The 23,566-nt window shown below is 36.2% G+C and overlaps 1 long non-coding RNA gene across 1 annotated transcript in view; it reads left to right on the forward strand.

The window, feature by feature from the left end:
- LOC141519976 (uncharacterized) overlaps nucleotides 1-12,901 on the forward strand; it is a 30,037-nt gene extending 17,136 nt beyond the window's left edge. Inside the window, exons 2-4 of the long non-coding RNA XR_012477492.1 lie at nucleotides 10,768-10,856; nucleotides 11,021-11,118; nucleotides 12,769-12,901. This is a non-coding gene — a long non-coding RNA (uncharacterized LOC141519976). The remainder of the gene's footprint in view (nucleotides 1-10,767; nucleotides 10,857-11,020; nucleotides 11,119-12,768) is intronic.
- The last annotated feature ends 10,665 nt before the right edge of the window (nucleotides 12,902-23,566 follow it).

Here is a 23,566-nt window from a genome sequence, read left to right on the forward strand (position 1 = left end):
TCCATATAATTTCCATTTTTAAGAAGAGGGATTGGCAAACTATGATCTGAGATCCATAATTGGCCAATCCAATCCTAGAAGAAGAAACTGAGGTTCAGAGAAATGAAGAGTCATTCATGATCACATGAATAAGTATCAGAAGAGCTGAACATTGTTTTTTTAAATAGTGTAATATTCTATCTACTATATACTTTCTGGGAAAAACACTGGCATAAAGAAACACATTTGTTGGTGTTAGTCTTTTTCCCTGTCATATTTAACTCCTTGTGAACCTTTTTGGTGTTTTCTTGGCAAAAACAAAAACTGGAGAGTTATCTCATTTCCTTCTCCAGCTTATTTTACAGATGAAGAATCCGAGAAAAACAGTTAAATGACTTGCCCAGGGTCACATAGCTAGTGAGTATCTGAGATCATATTTGAGCTCATAGTCTTCCTGACTCCAGGCCTGATGTTCTATCCTCTGCACCATCTAGCTGCCCAAAAGAAACACAATTAAGGGTGACCTAAGGGCATGGTATCCGTGGGGGGGGGGGGGGGGAGAGAGAGTGCACACAATAATTTATGTTTATAATTGCAACTTTGAATCATGAAAAAAATTGTTATGAACAGTATTTTCTATTTTAAAAGATGAGGAAATTTACAATTGACATTAGAAAGATACTTCATGAAGAGTTATGGCTTTGGTGTGCTGTATCTTTAATACTTTGCTGTTCCAATCCCAGTAGAATGGAAATTCTTTTAAAATTGTTGTCATTCTATCTCTAGCCCCTAGCATAGTGTCTTGTATTTAGTAAATGCTTGTTGAATTGAACTGAATTGATGGAGTCGATCAATCAACCAATCAATCAAAAAACATTATTTAAACCCCTAATTATCTATTGAGGAGGCGGCAGTTATGTGACTCAGTGAATAGAGCCCTGCTTCTGGAGATGGGAAGACCTGAATTCAAATTTGATATCAGACACTCACTAAATGTGGCCCTGGACAAGTCACTTAATTTCTGTTTGTCTTAATCTACTGGAGAAGGAAATTTTAAACCACTACAAAGTCTTTGTCAAGAAAAGCTCAAGGTTTACAAAGTTACAAAGAATCAGAAATGATTGAACAACTGAACAATAAATTATATCCTGAGCACTGGGCCAAGATAAAAAGGACAAAAAATAGTGCCTAAAAACCTTCCCTCATGTAACTCCCCTTCTAATATGGGGAGATAACCTATAAATAATAAGGTATAGACAGATACATACAAAGTAGATGGGAGGTAATCTCAGAAAGAAGACTTTTGGGAATTCTAAGTTGTTTGGTTTTTTTTGACAGTCTGGTGAAGCCTATGGACCTCCTCTTCCTAAAATACTGTATTTAAATGATAAAATAAAACATATTAGTAATGCAAGGACAATCAGAATATTGAAATGGAGTTATCAAAGTATTTCTTTAAAAAGTTCATGGACTCCCAGGTTAAGAATCACTGTAAAGTAGGAGAACTGGGAAAGAACAACTACAGGAACTGGGATTTGAAGGAAGAATCATTTAAAATTTAAAAATTTTTATTTTGTTTCTCTTCTTCCCAAGAATTTTAAGAGTATTGGTGTTTGCTGAGTACTTCATTTATGAGAGAAAATCCCTTAGGTGAAATATCTAAAAGTCTGACATTGCAGATTTTTGAGGCATTCTTCTACTTTGAAAAATTACTCTCCAGGCTGACCAATAGAATTTTGAACTGAATTCAATGATAATGGTGAAGCTAGAGTTAACTAAGACTACGATATCTTCTCCCTGACTTCCATTTTAGTCTGCACTTTGGCTGGCTAATCCATAGATTTAACATATCTTGTAATGCAGGAATGCAAATTTGGCTTTTCTTTTGGAGACTGATTTGCTCAATAGCCACCTAAACAGAATTTGCTGTTGTTCAGTCATTTTCAGTTGTTTTAGACTTTTTGTATTCCCATTTGAGGTTTTCTTGGCAAAGATGTTCGTGTGATTTGCTATTTCCTTCTGCAGCTAATTTTCAGATGAGCAAATGAGGCTACTTAGTGGCTGAGGGTAGATTCAAATTCAGAAAGATGAATTTTCCTGACTCCAGCCCAGCCTGCTACCAACTGCATCACCTAATTGACCAAACAGAATTACACTCAGGTTTTATTTTTCTTTTCTGAAAACTTTAAAAACAAAAACAAAATCCAAACAAAACAAACACAAACAAAAAACCCAAACCTGACTTGTTTTATGAAAATAACCACTCTTGCTCAGAAAGCAAAAGTATAATGTTAAAAAAGCTAAATGTGAAAAGTTAAAAAGTATAATGATATAAGCATCTGATCTGCCTCTATCTGATCACTTATCGAAGGGCCTAGACTATATGCAGGGTGAAAGAAACAGTGACATTAAAAGTCAGAAGACTTCTAGAATTTGACTTCTATTACTTAGTACCTGCACAACCTTGTCACAGCCATGACATTAGTCAATTGACAAATATTTATTAAGTGCCTACATTGTAAAAGGCACCAGGCCAGGCTCCAGGGGTACAAAGACAAAAATAAAATAGTTCCTGCCCTCAAGGAGCTTACATTTCCATATAGGGAAAGAGCATGAACATGAGCAAACATTTACAAGATATACACAAGATAAATAGAAGATAAGTTGGAGGCATACTGCGATCAGGAAAGACTTTAGGTAAGAAGTGGTTTCCTCTTTTCTAGACATTTTATATCTAAAACAAACAAAAAACTGTTTTGAGTCCTGAGCTTCTCTTTTTAGACTCAATTCATTCCGAACATTTTATCCTCTATTAACTGACTTTGCTTCTATTTTCTGAACATTTCTTTTAAAATATCAGTTGGTTGAACAAAGCAATTTGCCTCAGTTTCCTCATTGTAAATGGGGATAGTCATAAGGCAATGCATACTTGAAAGTAATTAAGGTTCAAACAATATGATGCATGTAATATGCTTCAATAATTCCATGAATTTTTGATCTCTTTGTTGTAGGTATTCCTTCCATTGATATAGATCAAAACCCAATCATACTTTCTCATCATTTGTTCTCTTGTCTTTCTTCTCCCACAAATTGTACCAGGGATTAATTTACCCAGAATTCTAGTGGGATGGTGAGAGTGTAGAGGCCCATCTTCTAGGGCTTTTGACCTACCATGGTACGAGTAAAACCTTCAGACTGTCCCATTTCTGCATTTCTAATATGTAAATGTCAATTATTGTTAATATTATCATTGTTATTTACTGTACTGAATTACTAGAAGGATCCAATGGGAAAATGCTTATAAAGGACTAAGTAATTTTAAAAGGCAAAAATGATAGCACAGTTTATTCAGAGTCAATAATAATTTTCCTGATATTAACAAATAATATTTTTTTCTTAAGACCAAGGCCCTCCAATTTAGAATAATTATTACTGTGGCTCAATAAAAAAGAGTGGGCTTGAATTTCACTAGGGTGAGTGAGGCAGCCTCAGTTAACAGCTTACCTAAAGAGAGAGAGAGAGAGAGAGAGAGAGAGAGAGAGAGAGAGAGAGAGAGACAATGAAGCTCATTGGAAAGAGGGTACAGGACCTAAGTTCAAATTTTGGTCCTGTCCCTTAATATCCATGGCTTTGGGTAAGTCATTTATAGTTGCTAGGCTTCCATGTTCTCATCTGTAAAATGAAGGGAATTGAAACAGAGGATTTCTAAGGCTCCTTCTAGTTTTTAATCAATGGGGTTCTGTGTGAGACAGTTTTTCTCCAAGGTTTATGGGTATATTTAAGCTAAGAAATGATTAACCTTTATAAGAACCCCAAAAAACTTCCTGTTTACTGTTATCACCTCAAATGGAATCTTTCTTTAGCTGCTACACACACACTACAGATATGTATGTATATAGATATATAGCTACATGTTTATGTATGTAGTATATTCTAATATATATGTGCACCATGTATTTATATGTGTATTGTTCAATATGTACTTATATGTGTGCATGTGTGTATTTATATAGTCCATTTGCATGTGTGCATTATATATATGCAGATATGTTTGTGTGCATGTGTGCATTCCCATACACACACATGCACACACACACACACATACATACACACACACAAGCTGATGTAAACACAGCAGGTTTAATTTTCACTGCCCTTCAGCCCTGGGCTACAGAGGCCTTTTCTCTGAGCCTCAGCCTGTTAAGATTTATACACACAGCTCTAACAAAGATCTGGCTTAGCCTGAGAGGGGTTCTGAGTCTTTGAAGGGAGACAAGATCTCCATCCAAGCAGTTCTAGGGAGATTACTTTGCTCTGAACAGATAACTCAATACAAAGAAGAGGAAGAAAAAGCGGAGGGGTGGAGAGAACGGGAGGGGAAAGGAGGGGGAGAGAGTGAGAGAAGTGGCAGCAGACAATTTCATAGAGCCCAAGCAGACGAGATATTCTCTGATGACCAAGGGGAAGGCTTTGATAAATGGTAGGGCAGCTCCTCAAATCCTGCTCCCTGAAAGTGGGGGTGGATCACTGTAGGAAATCATATGGGAGCCCCTGCTGAGGGAGTCAGGGAGACAGGGGAAATAGTTCAGGTAATAAAAAAAAATGTTAATATTACTAGACTGAAATCCATCTGAGTATAATTCCAGACTTTTAAGTTCCGTTTTCAAATCCTGAAGAAAGAAAGACGGCTAGCTGCTGATTCTACCTTGTCACATTGGTTTTAAGCTGTGAAATCCTGCAAAACTTTTTCCTTCTTGGAGAATTGTTCAAAGAGAGATATAAATAATACATGAAATATGCACATTATATTGGTATTCATCATAGGAAAAAAAAACATTTTTAAGGATGGCAGAATCTGAACTTGAATGCAAAGACATCTGTGGTCAAACAAACTTTGTCATGTTGTATATAGTCCCATGGGCACCCAGGACACTGTATCTGCTCACAACATCAGGGATCAGAACATGCCAATCCAAGGAAGAGATGGCATGCTGCTGCTAAGCTGCCTAACATGTCTAATGGAAGGGCATGGGAGGAAAATAGCAGAGGACACAGAACCCAAAGTCCTCTGAAAAAGGCCAGTTGCTATATGTGTGACTTTAGGCAAAGTTAGTATATCCCCATGAGCATCAGTTCCCTCCTGTGTAAAATGGGTATAATAACTCTTGCAAAATGGGTACAATAACAATTTAAATTGTCTCCCTCATAGAGTTGTGGGAATCAAAGGAGTGCGGGTACATCCTTTTGTAACCTTAGAATCTCTTGCTATCATGCTGTGGATGGCAGAGGAAGGGGGGGGGGATGGAGGAAAGAAGGCAGTCACAAAAAAACAAAAACAACAAACCTCAGAGTGATCACTGTGGATGACTTAGAGAAGGAGAAATCTGAAAGTCAGTTTTCTGTTGTGAAAGGAACAGGAAGAGCTTATGTGACTTAATGCTGAATGAATTATAAACAGAAACAAAACCAAACCATAAAATGTGACTGCAACATCATAAATGAAAAGGATTCTGAAGAACTTATGACACGTTTCAAGCAATGGTACTATCCTTGGAATAAATGTAGAGTATTCTATAGGGACCTCCATTTCAAAAGGTCTCATTTCTCAACTGGATACACTCCCAATGGGGTCCTTTGGTATGTTAGCTTGTCCTACTTGATTGTTAGTTCCTTAATGTCAGTGACTCTTTTTCTTATTTGTATTTCCAGTATGTGGAATATAAAATAAATATGTCTATTGATTATTGATTGATTGATATTTTGAAGGACAACATTCATTTGGATATTTGAGTTCTAGTAATTTTCCCTTTGCTGGCAATACCACTAAATAATCCAAGAGGTATCCTCTGGCCTACTTTGTTTCACTTTCTTTTCTCTTTTGTTAAAAAGAGCCACCATGGGGGCAGCTAGGTGGCATAGTGGATAGAGCACTGGCACTGAAGTCAGGAAGATCTGAATTAAAATTTGGCCTGACACTAACTGTGTGACCTTGGGCAAGTCACTTAACCATAAATAATCTTTTTAAAAGAGCCATCGTTTTTCCATTTTCTCCTATAGGAATTATTATTCCTCACATAATTCACTCTTCCTACTTTCTTCATGAGAAAAGTATTCATTACCTTGACAGTACAGAACTCCATTATATTGTTAGATAATGCGAACTGGAATTGGAAGAGGAGATTGGGTCAGGCTACATTTGGGAAACTATGTGAGGTTTTTTTTTTATTAATTCTAGGTTGCTCATAGCTGTAGTTCATAGAGATGGCGTAACCATTTTTTAATAAGATCATATGACTGTGAATACTTGGAATTCATTGTGATCTCAGGAGAATCACAATTACAAATGACTTAAAGGACAATGGAAAGATCCATGGTGAATAAGCAAAATGCATCATATGATTAGTAAGGTACAATGTAAGACAAAGAACTTATCTCACTACTTGCTACTAGTTTGGGTAAGTCACCTCTCTGAGTCCTAGTTTTCCTGTCTCTAAAATAAGTGAATTAGATTAAATAACTTCTAAGAACTATTCAATTCCATAGACATTTATTAAACTGTGCTAAATCTTGGGGTTACAAAAAGAGGTTGAAAATAATCCCTGCCCTCAAAGATCTTCCAATCTAGTGAAGGGGTAGACAATATGCAAACAAATATAAACAAAGAAAACTTTATAGAGGATAAAGAAAAAATAATTTTAAAAAGCAAGGCACTGGAATTAAGAGGGAAGGGGCGAAGGCTTTTTGTAAGAGATGAGAATTTTAGTTTAAACTTAAAGGAAACCAGGGAAGTCAGTGGTCAGGGCAGAGGAGAGAGACATTCTAGGCAGAGGGGACAGCCAGAGAAATGCTTGCTTGTAGAACAGCCAGGAAATCAGCATCACTGGATCATTGAAGAATCCCTGGTGAGAGTAAGGTGTAAGAAAACTGGAAAGTTAGGAGGGTACCGGGTTATGAGAGCCTTCGAATGTCAAATAGAGAATTTATAATTGCTCCTGGAGACAATAAGAAGCCACTGGAGTTTATTGAGTAGTGTGTGACATGAGAAGTGATTGAATGGAGGATGGAATCGTGTGGAGAGATTTGAGGTAGGTAGACTCTACAGCAGGTATTGCAAACCCAGTATGAGTTGTTGAGGGTAGGCACCAGGTTAGTGGCAGGGTCAGAGGAGGAAGGGAACATATTCAAGAGATGTTACAAAGGTGAAATCAGCAGGCTTTGGCAGCAGTTGGATATGGGGATGGGGTGAAGGAGGTGAGATGATTTCTAGGTCTTAAGCCTGAGGGACCAAGGATGGCGTTACCCTCTACAGTAAAAGAAGAGGTGGGATGATGGTGGTGAAAATGTTTAGGGGGAAAATAAAAAGTTTTGTTTTGGACGTATTGAGTTCAAGATAATTGCTCTGAGATGTCTGAAAGGCAGTTGTAGATTTGAAATCAGAGGCCAGCAAAGAAATTGGGGCAGGAATAGCGGGTTTAAGAATCATTAACATAAAGATGGTAATTAAATTTCATGGAAGCTGAGGAAGTAGTCTGGGGGGGGGGGCAGAACAGAACCCTAAGAGATATCTATAGTTAGAGGAGCTGATTCCACGATCCTCTGATAATTGATGACTCACAAGAAAATGGCCTAAAAGAATATAAAATGACTTGAAAAGATAGATAGGTCTTATAGTAAAAGCAAGAAATAAGAGATGGACAGACGGAATATCATACTGGCATTGATGAAATAGTAAAAGCAAAAAAGCTTAATGGCTAGATCCTCCATGGAGGACTTATGGAAAGAAATGCACAGAATGAGGTTGTGTAGATTGAGAGAGGGGCATTGTATTAATAATATCACAGTTTTAACAAATTATAGGGAAAAACAATAGGATAAGGGAAGAAAAAAAAAACTTTTCTCTTGATTTGTATGGGAAAAGGCCTAACAGTTAAACAATGCACCTTAAACAACACAAACATAGCTCATCCACCTTTGTTCTTTTCTGTACCTCCTCTAAGTCTTTTAGTATTGATTCCTTAAAGAAACAGTTTCTCCCCTTTTGTATCATTTGGTACAGTTTTCTTGTTCTTGGGTGGTTATATACTTCCAGAGTGGATAGAATGTCAGATTTGTAGTTAGAAGACTCATGAGTTCAAATCTGGCTTCAGATCAGTGGTAGGATTCAAATAAATTCAAATAAATTAACAACCAGTTCACCAAAATGAAGGTAAAATTAGATATTGATTCTGCTGAATCAGTGCAAACTGGCTGATACTTGCCTCAGATACTTACTAGCTGTGTGACCCTGGGCAAATCACTTAACCCTGTTTGCCTCATTTTCTCATCACTACAATGAGCTGGAAAGCAAACAATTTCAGATCTTAAATGGGGTCACAAAGACTCAAAATTGACTGAACCACAACAAATCTTGTCCTTTGGTTTTTTGAAAAGGACACTGTCCACTTTCTTTTTTAAACAGACATTCTGTTTGCTGTAACTTCAGAGAGTAGCTTTTTCTCACCTCTGTGATCTCCTCTTTCAGAATGATGTCCTGAGCTGATTTCAATTTGAGGATTAGTATAGCCAAAGCACAAAATCTACCTTTTCCTGCATAGCTAATGATCTCCATTATGCTGTTTATCTTTTCTCCTCCTTCATACTCCCAGCTTAGCATAATCTTTGGAGCTTATGGAGGCTTACCAGAGACTTAAAATTCTTCTTAGGCAAGGAATAGTTTTTATAAGACAATATATTGATGAGCTAAATGTACATGATTCAAGAACTCACTGTGTTAACTTTTCTCTTTTGGCTCTCCCTCCATGTGTACAATTGAGAGGAAGGGGAAAAAAAAACAACTTATCCACATTCCAAATACTATCTTCCAAAAGGAATTTTGCAAACTTAACCAGTAGCTGCGGCAACCAAGCAAAGAGTTGGGATACAAACTTGTTCCTTAGCTCTGATTGGACTAAGTGATTCCAACAATTGGCATCCTTCCCCCTGTTTATTTTGAAATGAGATAGCTATGGGATAGAGGAACAAGCTTTGGTTGGGACTCAAAAAGTCCATTTTAGTCCCTGGTCTACAAATAACGAGTTGTATGACATTGAGCAAGTCACTTTGCCTTAGTTTCCTAAGTTTATTTTGCAAAAGGAGATTGAACTGGATGATTCTTTAGGTTCCTTTTGGCCCCCATGATATACTGGAAGGTGCAGCTAGATCCAGAATACTCTTATTTCTAAGAGTAGAATTTTTTGCCTTTCATTTCCTGTTTAATCCCACTGCTCAGAATTCTATTATGTCATAATGAATTTAGAGCAAATTGAACACACAAAATTAAACAAACATTTATTAAGTAACTGCAAGGTATAGAGTAAGATATAAAATTAATTAATATATAATCCTTGACCTCAAACAGTTTACAACCTTGTAGGGTAGGTGATGTAGAGAATAGAGCAGGGACCTGGAGTCAGGAAGATTCATTTTTCTAACTTCAAATCTGCTCTCAGACAATTACCAGTTGTGGTGACTGGGCAAGTCACTTAACTCTGCTTGTCCCGGTTTTCCCATTTGTAAAATGAACTGGAGAAGGAAATGGTAAACTACTCCTGTATCTTTGTCAAGAAACCCCAAGTGCAGTCATGAAGAGTTGCACAAGAGTAAAATGATTGAATAAGAAGGGGGAGATAGAACATGTTTACAAATAACTATAATTCAATATAGAATAAAATAAACACATAGGAGATGAAGAAAGCTGGATGTGAAATCTGATGAAAGAAAGATCATCTCTAATTGGAGAAATCAGGGAAGACTTCCTAGAGGCTATTTGAATTAGGCCTTGAATTAGGTATGTAGGAATTCATCAGGAGGAGAAGAAGAAAGGGATTTCAAGGAGACCCAGGTTTGAATCTAATCTTTGTGATTTACTAGTTGTGGACCACAAGCAAGTCACCTCTTTAAGACTCTAAAATAGAGGCATAACTCCTGTAAGTAGCCATTTACAAAGGTTCAAATGAGAGAATTCATTTAAATAATTTCGCACTACCCAGCCTTCGAGATCTAACTCAAATACCACTTTCTCTATGAAGGTTGCTCTGATCTCCCCAATCAGAAATGATCTCCCTTCCATCAGATTTCAGTTATTACTTTTGTGAAAGTTATCATTTTTATTTTTTCCCATTGACAAGAATTCATTTTCATTTCATCCCCCCCATCCTCCATTTGAGAAAGGAAAAAGAAAAACAATATTCTTATAAGAAATATGCATGGTCAAGCAAAATAAATGTCTATATTGATCATAAATTGTAAGCTTCATTCTTCACTCTGAGTCTATCACATCATCTCTGTCAGAATACGAATAGCATGGTTTATCATTGTATCTCTGCAATCATTTTTACTCATTGAATTGATAGGCATCTTTTAGTCTTTCAAAGTTGTTTGTCTTTATAATACAATTGTTATTATATAAATTATTCTCCTGACTCTGCTCAGTTCACTCTACATCATAAAGGACTTTCCCAGTTTCTGCCTTCTCACTTTTACAGTAATATTCCATTATATTTATAGCAAAATTTTTTAAGCCATTACCTAATTGATTAACATTCCTTTGATTTTCCAGTTCTTCACTGCAACAAAAAGAATTCCAAGCAGATAGTAAAAGACTCAAAATGAAGCATCTTTTGAATGTCTGGCTCTGAAAAAATATTTACAGTTAGTAAATTTGAGACACACTATAGAAACACAATAACTATTTCAAATTTTAAAGTAGACATATACTATGATGTTTGTCCTTCATTCTTTTTTTTTTAGGTTTTTGCAAGGCAAACGGGGTTAAATGGCTTGCCCAAGACCACACAGCTAGGCAATTACTAAGTGTCTGAGACTGGATTTGAACCCAGGTAGGTACTCCTGACTCCAGGGCCATTGCTTTATCCACTATGCCACCTAGTCATTCTTGAAGAAGACTATGACATAAGGAAAGTGCTGTCATGACATGCATGTGAATTGGATTTGAGTGAGAGGAGGGGCTGTGTAAAGTCACAAGCCTCATTTTCTCTTCCAGAGATATCTGGAACAAATGACCAGCTATGGTTCAGGATGACTGGAGGTGTCCATGGATGCAAGACAGTGAAGGTTAAATGACTTATCCAAGGCCACACAGTAAGTGCAAGAGTCTGAGATCACATTTGAACTCAGGTCCTTCTGACTCCAGGAAAAGTGCTCTATTCACTACATCACCTAGTTATATCTCTATCTATCTATCTATCTATCTATCTATCTATCTATCTATCTATCTATCTATTGATCTATTTATAGATCTGTCTATATATATAGATGTATATATAGAGAGATCTATCTAGATATATAGATATACATATATAAGTTACTGTTAAATATTCAGAGTGAAGGGGAGAACTATATGAATAGAGAATTTAAAGAAGAAAATACAAACTGTTCTTAATCTATATTAAAAGATACTCAGACATCCCAATGATAATAGAAATATCAGGTACTCCTGACTCCAGGGCCAGTGCTCTATCCACTGTGTCACCTAACCACCCCCTGCATAATACTTCATGAGATATATTTGCAATCTTATTTATACTCAACATATATATAACATCATAGTTCCTTGGTGACTCTGAATTTTAATTCTTTAGATTTTGTAATATTTAATGACTTGTAGGTCTGACCAAATCATGCCTCTTCTCAAGAAACTTCAGTGGTTCTCCATTTCTTTTATGATAAAATACAAAGTTCTCTATCATTTAAAGCTTTTCTTTCACAATCTGACTCTTACTTATCCTTTTTACATTCTTAGATTAATTTTATTTTAAAATTAAATTTGACTTTTTAATAAAATTGATTTTTTTGCATTCCCATTACCTCTCCCCAATTCAAAGAAAAAAGAAAATAGATAATCAAAATTATTGTAACCCCTTGTAGAGGGGACTCCATAATATTCTAGGAATAGGTAAAAAAACACAATTTAATTGGCAGACAGAAGTAACTGGAAAGATATATTAAGTATACCTATCTTTACCTATATCTTTTCTTGCTATATAATATAGAGAAACTGGAACATCTCAAATTTTACTTGTTACAGCAAAATTATAAGTAATCTACATATTCAATGATTAAGAATGGCTGAATAAGTTAAATGTTATATGAATACAGTGGAATATTCTGATGCCACAAAAAATGATACATATGAAAAATGCAAGGAATTTTGGAAAACCCAAGTATGATAATATTTGTGATTATATGGAAATGATACAAAGGTAGACTGACAAACCAAAGATGTATATGCTCAAATTACTACCATATATTAAAAAGAAAACAAAGGTAAAATAGTAGAACTTCAAACAGTTATGGAAGAAGATATAAACAAATGCATTTTGTTATCTGTAAATTTATTTGGTTCTACTTGTTAAATTCTAAAGGTTGTGTGTAACATCTGACTCCTTATTTTGTGTTTTTATCTGGTTAATCATTATTGATTATTGTTTATGATAAAAATAAAGTAAATTAATAATTAAAGCAAAGTGTTTTATGCTGTAATATTTTTGTTTTGTTCCAAATTTTTAGGAACAGGTTGGAATTCTTTGGATAAATTGCTGAAATAATGTGTGTGTTACTTTAAATATATAGGAATAGCTAGAAATAAACCTACTTTTGTTTATAGAATATTAATTGGTATTATTCTTATTATATTTTTAAAACCATATTATCATAGGATCTTAGATTAAGAGTTAGAATAATCATCAAAGACCATCTAATCTAATGCTTCATTTTTTCCCTTTATCATAGATGAGGAAACTGAGACCCATGGGGACATTTCATGAGTTTCACAAAGTTACGTAGTAAATGTCAATGGTGGAAACTGAACCCAGATCTCCTGACTGGAGAAAAGGAGCACTTTCTACTATACTGGTCTTTATTCTCTTATACAAAATAAAAAGTATATATTTAATAATAAATCAGAGTATGATAATTCCAGAATGGGGGGGGGATCATAAAGTTCATCTAACTCAGTCCTCCTCATTTCACAGTTCATAGAGGAAATTGAAACTTGACATTTAACTGACTTGTTTAAGATTGACCATGTTGTAAGCAGTAGCGCCTATATTGGAAGAGTCAACTACAAATTCAGTTTTCTTTCCATTTGTTAGGGGTTTTTTTTGCTATTATTGTGGATAAGACATGAATTAGGCTAGTTTTTAGGACAATTGGATGTATTTGGTTGAATATTCAGGCCTAAAGAACAGCCAATAGGTTAATAATAACATCATTGTCATCACCATCAGCAGCAGCATCAACATCATTGTTATTGTCATCATTAATATTGGTTTTCAAAATGCTTTATATATATTATTTCATTTTATCCTCATAACAATTCCTGGAAGTAGGTATAAACATCCTTATTTTAAAAATGAAGAAACAGAGGCTATAAGAAGTTAAACAACTTGTCCAGGATTACTCATCTAAGAAGTGTCTGATTTGAATCTGGATCTTTCTGACTCAATATCCAAGAGTCTATCCATTATAGAAAATTCTCATGGATTACCCAAGGCATTTGCTTTTAATTTTATACTATATAAATTAAATTAACTTTAACTTCATATTATTAACTTTATAATATACTATACTATTGAATTGAGTTGAATTGAATTACCAATGAATTCGATGAAGGCAAAAACCATATTTTATTTTTTGCATATATAACTGAAAGTGGAGGGATTTGAACCAGTGTCCTCTGAATGTAATCTTGGTTGGGTTTTTTGTTTTCTTCTCTGTTTCGTGAACTTGAGTCTGTGACATGAGGCCTGGTTTATGAAATTAGAGATGTTTAGACTAGAATAGAGAAGACTTGGGAAGGGGGGATGGAGTGAGATAACAGTTATGTTTAAGTATTTGAAAAGCTGTCATGTCAAAGAGAGATTGGATATACTCTATTTAGCTCCAGAGTGAAGAACCAATTTGTAAGAGCAAATTAAGGTGTGATGTCTGGAAAAGGAAAAAACAAACAAACCAAAAACCTTCCTCATGTTTAGAATCCTCCAAAAGTGAAATGAAATTCAAGTAGAGGCTGAATGATCAGTTGTTGGATATATTATAGAGGGAATTCCTATTGGGTATAAGTTGGACCCAATATCCCCTTGTTGCTTTTCAGTTATTCTTTGATTTCTTGAAATCAAAGACTTTCTGTGGACATAATTTGTCTGTAAATTGTCTGTAGAAATTCAGCCCTGCAGAAGGGTACATAGAAGATCCACCTTAAGTGAACATATGGAAGAAGGACAATGTAGATACAGTCTGGGTTATATCTTACAAGAACCTTTAAATATATTCCTTGGCATTACAGAGCCAAAGGTCATGAACTACATTTCTTAAATCTTTGGAGGAACACATAATATCTGCTAAGGGACTACAAGAATGCCCTAGTTGTCTCTTAATGCAGTTATAATGGGCTTTGTTTCTATGTTTCTCTATGTTCCAGCATTTCTATGAAAAAGACAAGCTATTGCCCTCAACAAGGATTAGGGCTAATAAATTACACTTCAGGAAACAGGATACAGATACAATGCAAATACATGTGCAAGTATGATAATAAAAACAGAGAAAATTAATCATATACTAGACAAATAAACTCTGGACTTGGTTCAGTGGCAAGACAATGGAAAGCCTAAAAACTAAGTCTGTTTTGGTGCTGAAATGAAAAGATGAACAACTCCCAAAGGTTAAAGAACACTTACCCCTGGTGAATTTTATAGACACACGTGGACTAAGGAAACTGCCCTTAAAACATGGTGCCATTTCTGGAATAGTTTCCACATCACCATATACAATAACATTTGTGGTGAGAAGACAAAAATTACTGTTCATTGGAATTTAAAGTTGTAGATGCAGATGTGAAATCAAGGACCAGCGAGAAAAAATGATTTGTCCAAGGTCACAAACTCCTGCCCTTTAGTTTAGTTCTCTTTTGACATTCTATGACTCAAATTGTGCTCTTACATAAAATGAAATGAGTTTGAAAGAGGAATGAAAAAAGTAACAGAAGATCAAAATACACTTACTGAAGCATAAAAGAAGTATAAAATGTAAATGCGACAAAGATTTCTAAGTATAAGACAAAGGCTTTGTCTTCAGAGTCCCAGAAGTAATAAGGAAAGTCTGACAATATATGTGAAGTTGTTCAGACAACTTGTTGGCTTGGGGAAGAAATCACTATCACTCAATTAAGCACTTATGAAGCCCCTATATAGAGCTAGGCACTAGGGTTCAAAGAGAAAAATAACAGACACTGAAGAAGATTACTTTATATCCAGGAAGATAACACATGCCACATATGTGTGTATATATGTTTTATATATACATATAACAAATATAGATACAATAATATACAAATGTAAATTTATATACATGTAAGTGCATACAAACTGATACATATGTATACAACGTACATTTTTAAAAATGTATATATAGAAACAACTAGTTCATGGGTTGTATAAACACAGGAAGCAGGTTGAATTTGAACCTTGAGTCATAGTTTGCTAATCTCTGATCTAGATGTTTCAAAGCATCTTTATTGCCATGGAGAAAACACATCTTAATAGTTGTCTTCTTTTACCCATATGGTTTGGAAATATTCACATATAGCTGCTGTCTGGCATTTTATTCCTTTTGATGGCACAGTGGATAGAGCACCAAGCCTGGAGTCAGGAAGAGTTCAACTTTGACTTCAGACATTAGCAATGTAATTCTAGACAATTTATTTGACTTTTATTTGCCTCAGTTCCCTCATTTATAAAACTGAAGTAATTATGGTATCTATCTCCCATCTATCTCAAGTGAGATAATTTTAAAGTACTATATAAATATTAGATATTATTATTACCATTGCCACTTGGATCTTGGTGGCCATGGTGGTCACTCACTCACTCATGACATGATACAGAAGCATTGTCTACCTTGTCTCAAAGATGACCAAAGACAGTGACAAAAATTGACCTAGATTTTCAAAACAAGTCACAACATGTTACAATTGAAATACTGGGGGAAATTATTTGTATCAATGACAATTCCAAGTACCTTGCAAGGTTAGTAAGTATTGGGTTACTGGGAACAGAGAGCAATAGGAATAAGAACAATAACAATGATAAAATGACCATTGGTATTTATAAATTATCTCATTTGATTCTCAAAAACTGCTCTGTGAGGTTGGTAGCCAAAGTAATATTGTCCCTGTTTTATAGATGAAAGTGAGAAAAATTTAGAGTCAGAGGTTGGAATTCAAGATCATTTAATTAACCAATGGTATGTGTTATTTTTCTCCTTGTATATTTAACAGGTTTACTTTTGATGTTAATAATAGTAATAATTCACACACACACACACACACACACACACACACACACACACACACACATATATATATATACACTAGCATAATTTCTAATTCTTTAAAATGGGTATTTTACTTCTAAATAGGGTGGTGATAGATTATTTGAATTGGTTCTTCCTGATTCATCAAGCATTAAAGATCATATACTCAGGCAATCATGCATTATGTATTATTATGTATTATTATTATATATTATCATGTATTATGCATTATGTATTATGAGGGCCATCTGTGAACTGAGTATTGTTTTAGATACCAGTATAAAAAATGAAATTATACCTACCCTCAAGAAACTTATATTCTACTGGGTGAGAAAACATGTATAAATAGATGTAGGCTCAATATATAAAGAAAAAAATAAATTAGCAATTGGGAAGATCAGGAAAGGCCTGACATACAAAGAATGTGGTTTTGAGTTGTATAGACTGGACCTTTTAGATAGGAAGAACTCTGCCCCATTAGACTCTTGGAGATGAAAGTCTGTCCCCTCCTCCCTGCCCCCTTCCACCCCTCCCACCCTGTTCCTGTCCTCTTCCCAAGGATCTGTAGAATTTAAAAGGTATTCACAATGGTTAAGCATTCTTCTTTTAGTTTTAAAAAAGGATATTTGTGGCCCTTGGACCACACTCCCACAGTCAACGATAAGCAGTTAAACTGCTGGATTGTGTCTGTATGTAGGTCAGGAGTTTAGAGGTAGGAGGTGGAAGGTGGGGGTTGTGTTTGGAAGGAGGGAAAATGGGGGGAGGGAATCAATCATACAATGGAAAAAATTGCATATTTATTCCTCAGAATTTTACAGGGTGGGAAGGAATACCAGAGTAAATATAGCAAATTAGTTCAATTCCCCAGTGCCCCTGTTAATCTCAGGAAAATTGGTAAATTAACTCTCTTAGACCATTACATAGCAATAAAGGGTTCTCTAATGGTCTGAAAGCTTTAGTGTTTCTCCCAAAGGCTGTTTACATGACATCAAACATCTGGATATAAGGAAACATCTGGAAGAATGACCCAATCTTTGACTCGTAGACTGGATGCCTGCCATTGTACTGACAGCAGAGGAGTTGTGCTTTCTCTAGGGACTCATTTAACCTCTTGGAATCTTAGTTTCCTCATCTGTAAAATGGGGATAGTAATACTGGCACTACTGGCCTCTCTGGGTTATTGTGAGACTTAAATGATAAAATTAATGTCAGGAACTTAACAAACCTCAAAGTGCTACATAAATGTAAGCTTCTTCTCCTTCATCATCATCATCTTCTTTTTCTTCTTCTTTTCCTCCTCTTTCTCTTCTCTTCCTTCTCTTCTTCTCCTCCTCTTCCATATCATCATGATGATAATGATCATCATAATTTTTCTTTTTTCTTTTCCTCCTCTTCTTCCTCTTCATCTTCTTCCTCTTTCTTCTTCTTCCTCCTCCTCATCTTCCTCTTCTTCCTCCTCTTCTTCTTCCTCCTCCTCTTCTTCCTCTTCTTCTTCCTCCTCTTTCTCTTCTTCCTCCTCCTCTTCTTCTTCCTCCTCCTCTCCTTCTTCCTCTTTTTCTTTTTCTTCTTCTTCCTGTTTTCTTCTTCCTCTTCCTCCTCTTCTCCTTCTCCTTCTCCTTCTCCTCCTCCTCCTCCTCCTCCTCCTCCTTCTTCTTCTTCCTTCTTTTTCTCCCTTCTTTTTTTGAAAGAATTGGATTCCTGATGGTTATGTTGGCTATAAATGGATCTTTTCCTTGGAAATATCACAATACCTGTAGTATCTTTGCCTCACAAAGTCTTGGCACAAGACTTGGCACAAGAGTACTGTTTCATAAACAGTACTATAAATAATAATTCTTCTGTCCTCAAGTGCTAATTCTCCCCCCTCTTCCTTGAGAGGAACCATGGTACAATGTAAAGAGAACTTGAAAAATCTGTGTTCAAATCTCTTCCCTGATAAAATGTTCTCTGTACGACTTAACCTCTCTCAGTTCCAATTCCTCATGAAAAAGGTAGGGGTGGAATTAGATGACCTCTGATCTTTCTGCCTCCAAAGTTATGTGCCTATGAACCTTGGCCTTCACATCCTAATGTGTGACTCCATGAATGTATATCCTTTTTATGAATAGCACTCAGAATTTGTGAAAATCCCTCAGAATGGCAGAATTCTCCAGAGTTTCTCACAAATGGGCAGAAACTTCATCTGGAAATGTCTGTTACTGAATTGCCTTTGTTGATGTCTCCTTTGGGAGTGTCCCATCTACTGGTTGAGGAAGACAAAATTTGGGATATTGCTGAACCCATCAGGAGCTCCTGTATCACCAGGATCATAAAAAATATTCAGCTGTGTGATTAGCTTAAGAGAGATGACCTTGGGAGATTGACTTTCCTAATCTGAACCTCATTCTCTGTGTTTGTCAAGTGAGGGGATAAAGTTAGGCAATCTTTAAGGTCCTCTTAAATTCTAATGATAGCTGGCATTAACATAGCATCTTAAAGTTTCTCAAAGCCAAATAGAAAGAGAACTCACCCTGGAGTCAAGGGATCTGGATTTAAAAATGCAATGCTGATGCTCATTACCTCTGTAACCTTGGACAGATCACTCAGCTTCCCTGCATCTCATTTTTCTCCTTTGTAAAATGGTAGGAATTGAGTGAAATAACCTCCGAGTCCCTTCCAGATCACATTTATGACCCTATGCCATCTGTTGCTCTGGCTTGGCCATGTTCCCCTGTAGGTGTTACCTTGGAGAAGCACACACTAAATATTGATGCCTCAGGGCTCAGGCAGACATATTTTTAGTGTTCTCCTCCTCTAATCCTAGCCCCACTCCTTGCAGTTTTGTCTTAGTCTTGGGGAAGGCAGGGAAATTGATCCCAAGTTCAACTCCTCCCACCTTTGGACTTGTGGAAGCAACAAGTTAAATGGAAAAGCAGAAGATTTGCAGGAATTTCTATCATGAAAAGTAGATGAAAGTTTGTCAGGGATTGCTTAGTGTCCAGAGTCACGGTAATGTTGATGAAATGAGCCATGACAGTGGAGGGGAAAGGGAAACGTGCATTAAAATTGTGCCGGATATTCTGCTAAGCCTTGTTTCATTTAATCCTCATAACAACCCTGGGAGGTAGATACTATTATTACCCCTATTTTACAGTTTAGGAAACTGAGCAAACAGATTAAGTAATTTGCCTAAAGTTATAAATCAAGTAAATGTCTGAGATAAGATTTGAACTCACGTCTGCTGGCCAGGTCCATTGTGCTGCCTAGCTAGATCCTATGCTATCAAAATCTATTGAGATTACAGATTGAGGCTAGCAAGTACAATTACTTCTATGTTAAAGATTAGATTTAGTATTGCATGGTGGTAGATTTGGTATCAGTAAAATGATTTCATATTCTGCCTTTGGCATTATTACCTATATGATTGTGGGTGAGACATTTATATTCTCTGGGTCTCATCTTTCAACTAGGGATTATTATACCTGCTCTAGATTAGAATGATCTGTATAAACTCTGATAAATTTTAAAGTTCTGTAACTATATGAATGCAAGTTATTATGTTACAGATGAGTCTTAGATTAGTGATTCTCTCAAAGTCATATAGCTGTTGAGCCTGATTTCCTGTCCCCATTTCCAATACTCCAATATTCTAGGCAGTAAGACCCTTGACATGAGAGAGCAATTGCTTCTAATAATTCTAAGGTCACAGTAAAGCTTTCCAATTAAACTATGACTTTCCTTCAAATTCAATCAAGGCATTGCTCCTTGATGTCTTCCTTTCTTCTCCATCCGACTTTGATTTGGGTCCAAGCAAGGCAGAGAAAAGAATTAACAGACTATCTCTCTTGTTTCCATTTCTAAGAACTCAGTAGGAGCTCCCAGACACCTTAGGGACATTTTTCTCCCACAATTTATGTCATTTATTTTACCAACAAATATTTTACCAATTAGATCCAGCCTTGTCCTGGACACTTAACCAAGAATCTTATTCTACACTGCCCTGTTCACCTATCACTCACACAATAGTGGTTGTTTCAGTAATAGTTCAGCATAAACTGTGACATGTAATACCCTCCTATTCACTAACTTTCATGAGAGCCAGTGATGATGCTCTAATTTTAGTGCAAGGTATATGAGATAAAGGACCCCAAGATTCAATTTCCCTAAATCCCACACAGCTCCTAGAGTAGGGTTGAACATCAAACACCTTTTCTTTGAAGGTCTTTCTGCTTGACTCCCATTTGGAAGATTGGGAGAACATCACTTCATTTGTGGGATTATTTCTCCATTAGACTTCTATGCCAACTATGCCTAGGGGGCCCAAAGCCCTGCTAGGTGGTTTATGGGACTGAATTTGAACCCCACAGGGCAAGCCTCCAAAGAACTGACCTTGAGGAGTACAAAGAGGAATAATGCTCTACAGGGGGAAGCCCTTAGCTTGAATGGTGTTACTAACACCACTAGAGGGCACTAAAGCCCAGGACTACCTGCAAGCCATCTCAATATTCTGCACTCCGAAGTCATGGAAAAAAAAGGTTTTTTTGTGCACCTGTGAACAGTAATATGCGCCGATAAATTTCAGAACAAAGACCTGATTCAAAGATCATTGGAGTCACCTTCTCATGAGCAGCCTCAGCTATCATGAGAGTGGCCTGAAATTCATCCCTATCTTTCTCAGTCATTAGGATAACAAACAAACCCGGTCTGCAGGTCACCTTGTATAATTGCTAAGATCAGCCTTGGAGTGAGAAAAATCTGGGTTCAAGTCTTGCCTCTGATTCATGTTGGCTAGCTGACCCATGAAAAGCCTTTAATTTGATTTTTCAGTGCCTAGTAGAAACCCCTCAGTAAAGGGTAGAGATTTGCCAACCAATAAAATCAGAGATCTCTTAACTTATGCCCCTCAAGGATGAACCCTTAATTCAGGGGACCCTTCTTTCCCAAAGTGATTTTGATTGAGTACTTGTAAGCCCTCTTCCACCTCTCCCCCACTGAACAAACAAAATAAAAACGTTTTCTAATTGATCCAGAGATGGGGGCATTGTGGATCAGTGGGCCTATCACTGGCTTTTAAATCAAGGGGCCTGGGATCAAATTCTGACTTTGTAATTTACTAACAGTGGTTCTGCTAGGTAATTATTTCCCCAATGGAGACTTCAATATTTCTTTTCTACAAAGATCTTAAGGTTGAAGTAGATGATCTTCAAGGTCCATTCCAGCTTTAAATTCTGTTATTGAGTAAAATCCTACTGTCTCTCCTTCTCAGAACAGTTAGGAACCATATGAGGTCTGACAGGAACAGGGAGAATGAACATCGAGATTGCAGACTGAGTCTTCTGTACAAGTTAGTGTGTCAGAAAACTCCCTGATAGAAAGCTCATGAGCTTGTTCCTTGGGAAGCCAGGCTGGCCCTGGAGGAATCTTTTCTCCAGACCTGGCTTCCTTCCTATGTTCTCTTTCCAAAATGACACTTACTTGTTCTTTTCCTCACTCAAACTTCAGCAAGGATTCTGTAAAAGGGAAAAAAAGAGTCTCAACAGTGGCAGCTGATTTCTATTTATTGGCACCCTGCCTGTTAAAGATACTGAGAATCATAGAATCACAGATGTCAGAGCTAGAGGAGACATTAGATTGCATTGTGTCCAGCCCCCTTCATTTTACAGAAGAGAAAACTGAGGCACAAAGAAATGAAATTATTGGCCAAAGGTCATTCAGTTAATTAACCTGAGTAAGTTAGAATTTTAGGACTCTTGCTGAGATTTGAGTATTTAGAATAATTAGTCTCATTAGCTTTAAAGGAAAGGAGGTCCTTTCATATTCTAATTGACAATTTAGCTACACCAAAATTTGGTTTTAAGTCTGAATACATGCATACATATATTATGTTCATATATCCAGATGAATATATTATCTCTCTATTTCTCTATTCTTTAGGTCCATACACACATACACACACATACATATATAGTATCTAGGCATAAAATAGAGATAACTAGATAAATATATATGTATTATTATTCTATATTTAGGTACATATGCACACATTTCTTTTCTATATCTGGACACATACATACACTTATGTATCTAGATATAGAATAGAGATAAATGCAGGCATACATATACTCCCATAGACCTATATGTATATAACTATTCTATACCAATATCCATAATTCATGCATTTATATAATCTGTTTAAATACATATATATGTAAAGACACTGCATATATACAAACATCTTAAAGTAAGTTTGTACAGTGATGGGAATAGAAACCATTAGCTCTCTAAGATGGGAATAGCAATAGCACCTCTCTTACAGGATTGTAGGGAGGATAAAATCAAAGAAGAATCAAAATCTTAAAACATAATGTTGTAACTGCTAGCCATTGTTTTGATGGTCAACATGATGGTCAAGGGACTTAAGTTTTGAGGTCTCCCTCCTGTGATCCTGCCTCTGAGTTTTACCCATTTCCAATTGGGAAAGAGGTAGGGGAAGGGGAGACTACATTTGCAAAACTCTCCTGTTTAGGCAGTTTGGGAAAACAACATTGTCTAAGAGCAATATAGGAGAGTCAAAGGAACATTGAACTGGGGGGTCAGGAAGTTCAATCTCAACTATGACAATAAGGAGCCATTTTTTCTTCTTTTGGTCTAGAATCTCCTCAAATGTAAAATGAACAGTTTGAATTTCTCTGACCTTGAGGCTATGCTTTACATTGGCAGAAGAACCTGGTTCGGGTTCTATCTCTACCAATTAGCCACCTGTGTAGACTTGGGCAATGTCCTTCTTTTCTCTAGGTCTTAGTTTCCTCATCTGTAAAATGTGAGAATTAGATTTGATGACCTCGATGGTCCCAGTGATTAACATTCATCAATTCTCTACTTCTCTAATATTGACTCAGCATGGAAAAGGATCAACTTAATAAAACAATGAGTAGGGGCTGCTAGGTGGTGCAGTGGATAAAGCACCGGCCCTGGAGTCAGGAGTACCTGGGTTCAAATCTGGTCTCAGACACTTAATAATTCCCTGGTTGTGTGGCCTTGGGCAAGCCACTTAACCCTATTTCCCTTGAAAAAAAATAAAAAAATACAATGAGTAACAGAAGTTGAACTAGTATTATAAGCTTGATTAGGGCAGTGATGCCAAAATAACATAGAAACAAAACACTAAAACATACATAAGGATCCCTGTGGATCCCATATTGATAAGAAAACCATGTACCAACATTTCCTATGTTCTAAT

This window comes from Macrotis lagotis, chromosome 4 (genome assembly GCF_037893015.1).
Source record: "Macrotis lagotis isolate mMagLag1 chromosome 4, bilby.v1.9.chrom.fasta, whole genome shotgun sequence".
NCBI lineage: Eukaryota > Metazoa > Chordata > Mammalia > Peramelemorphia > Peramelidae > Macrotis > Macrotis lagotis.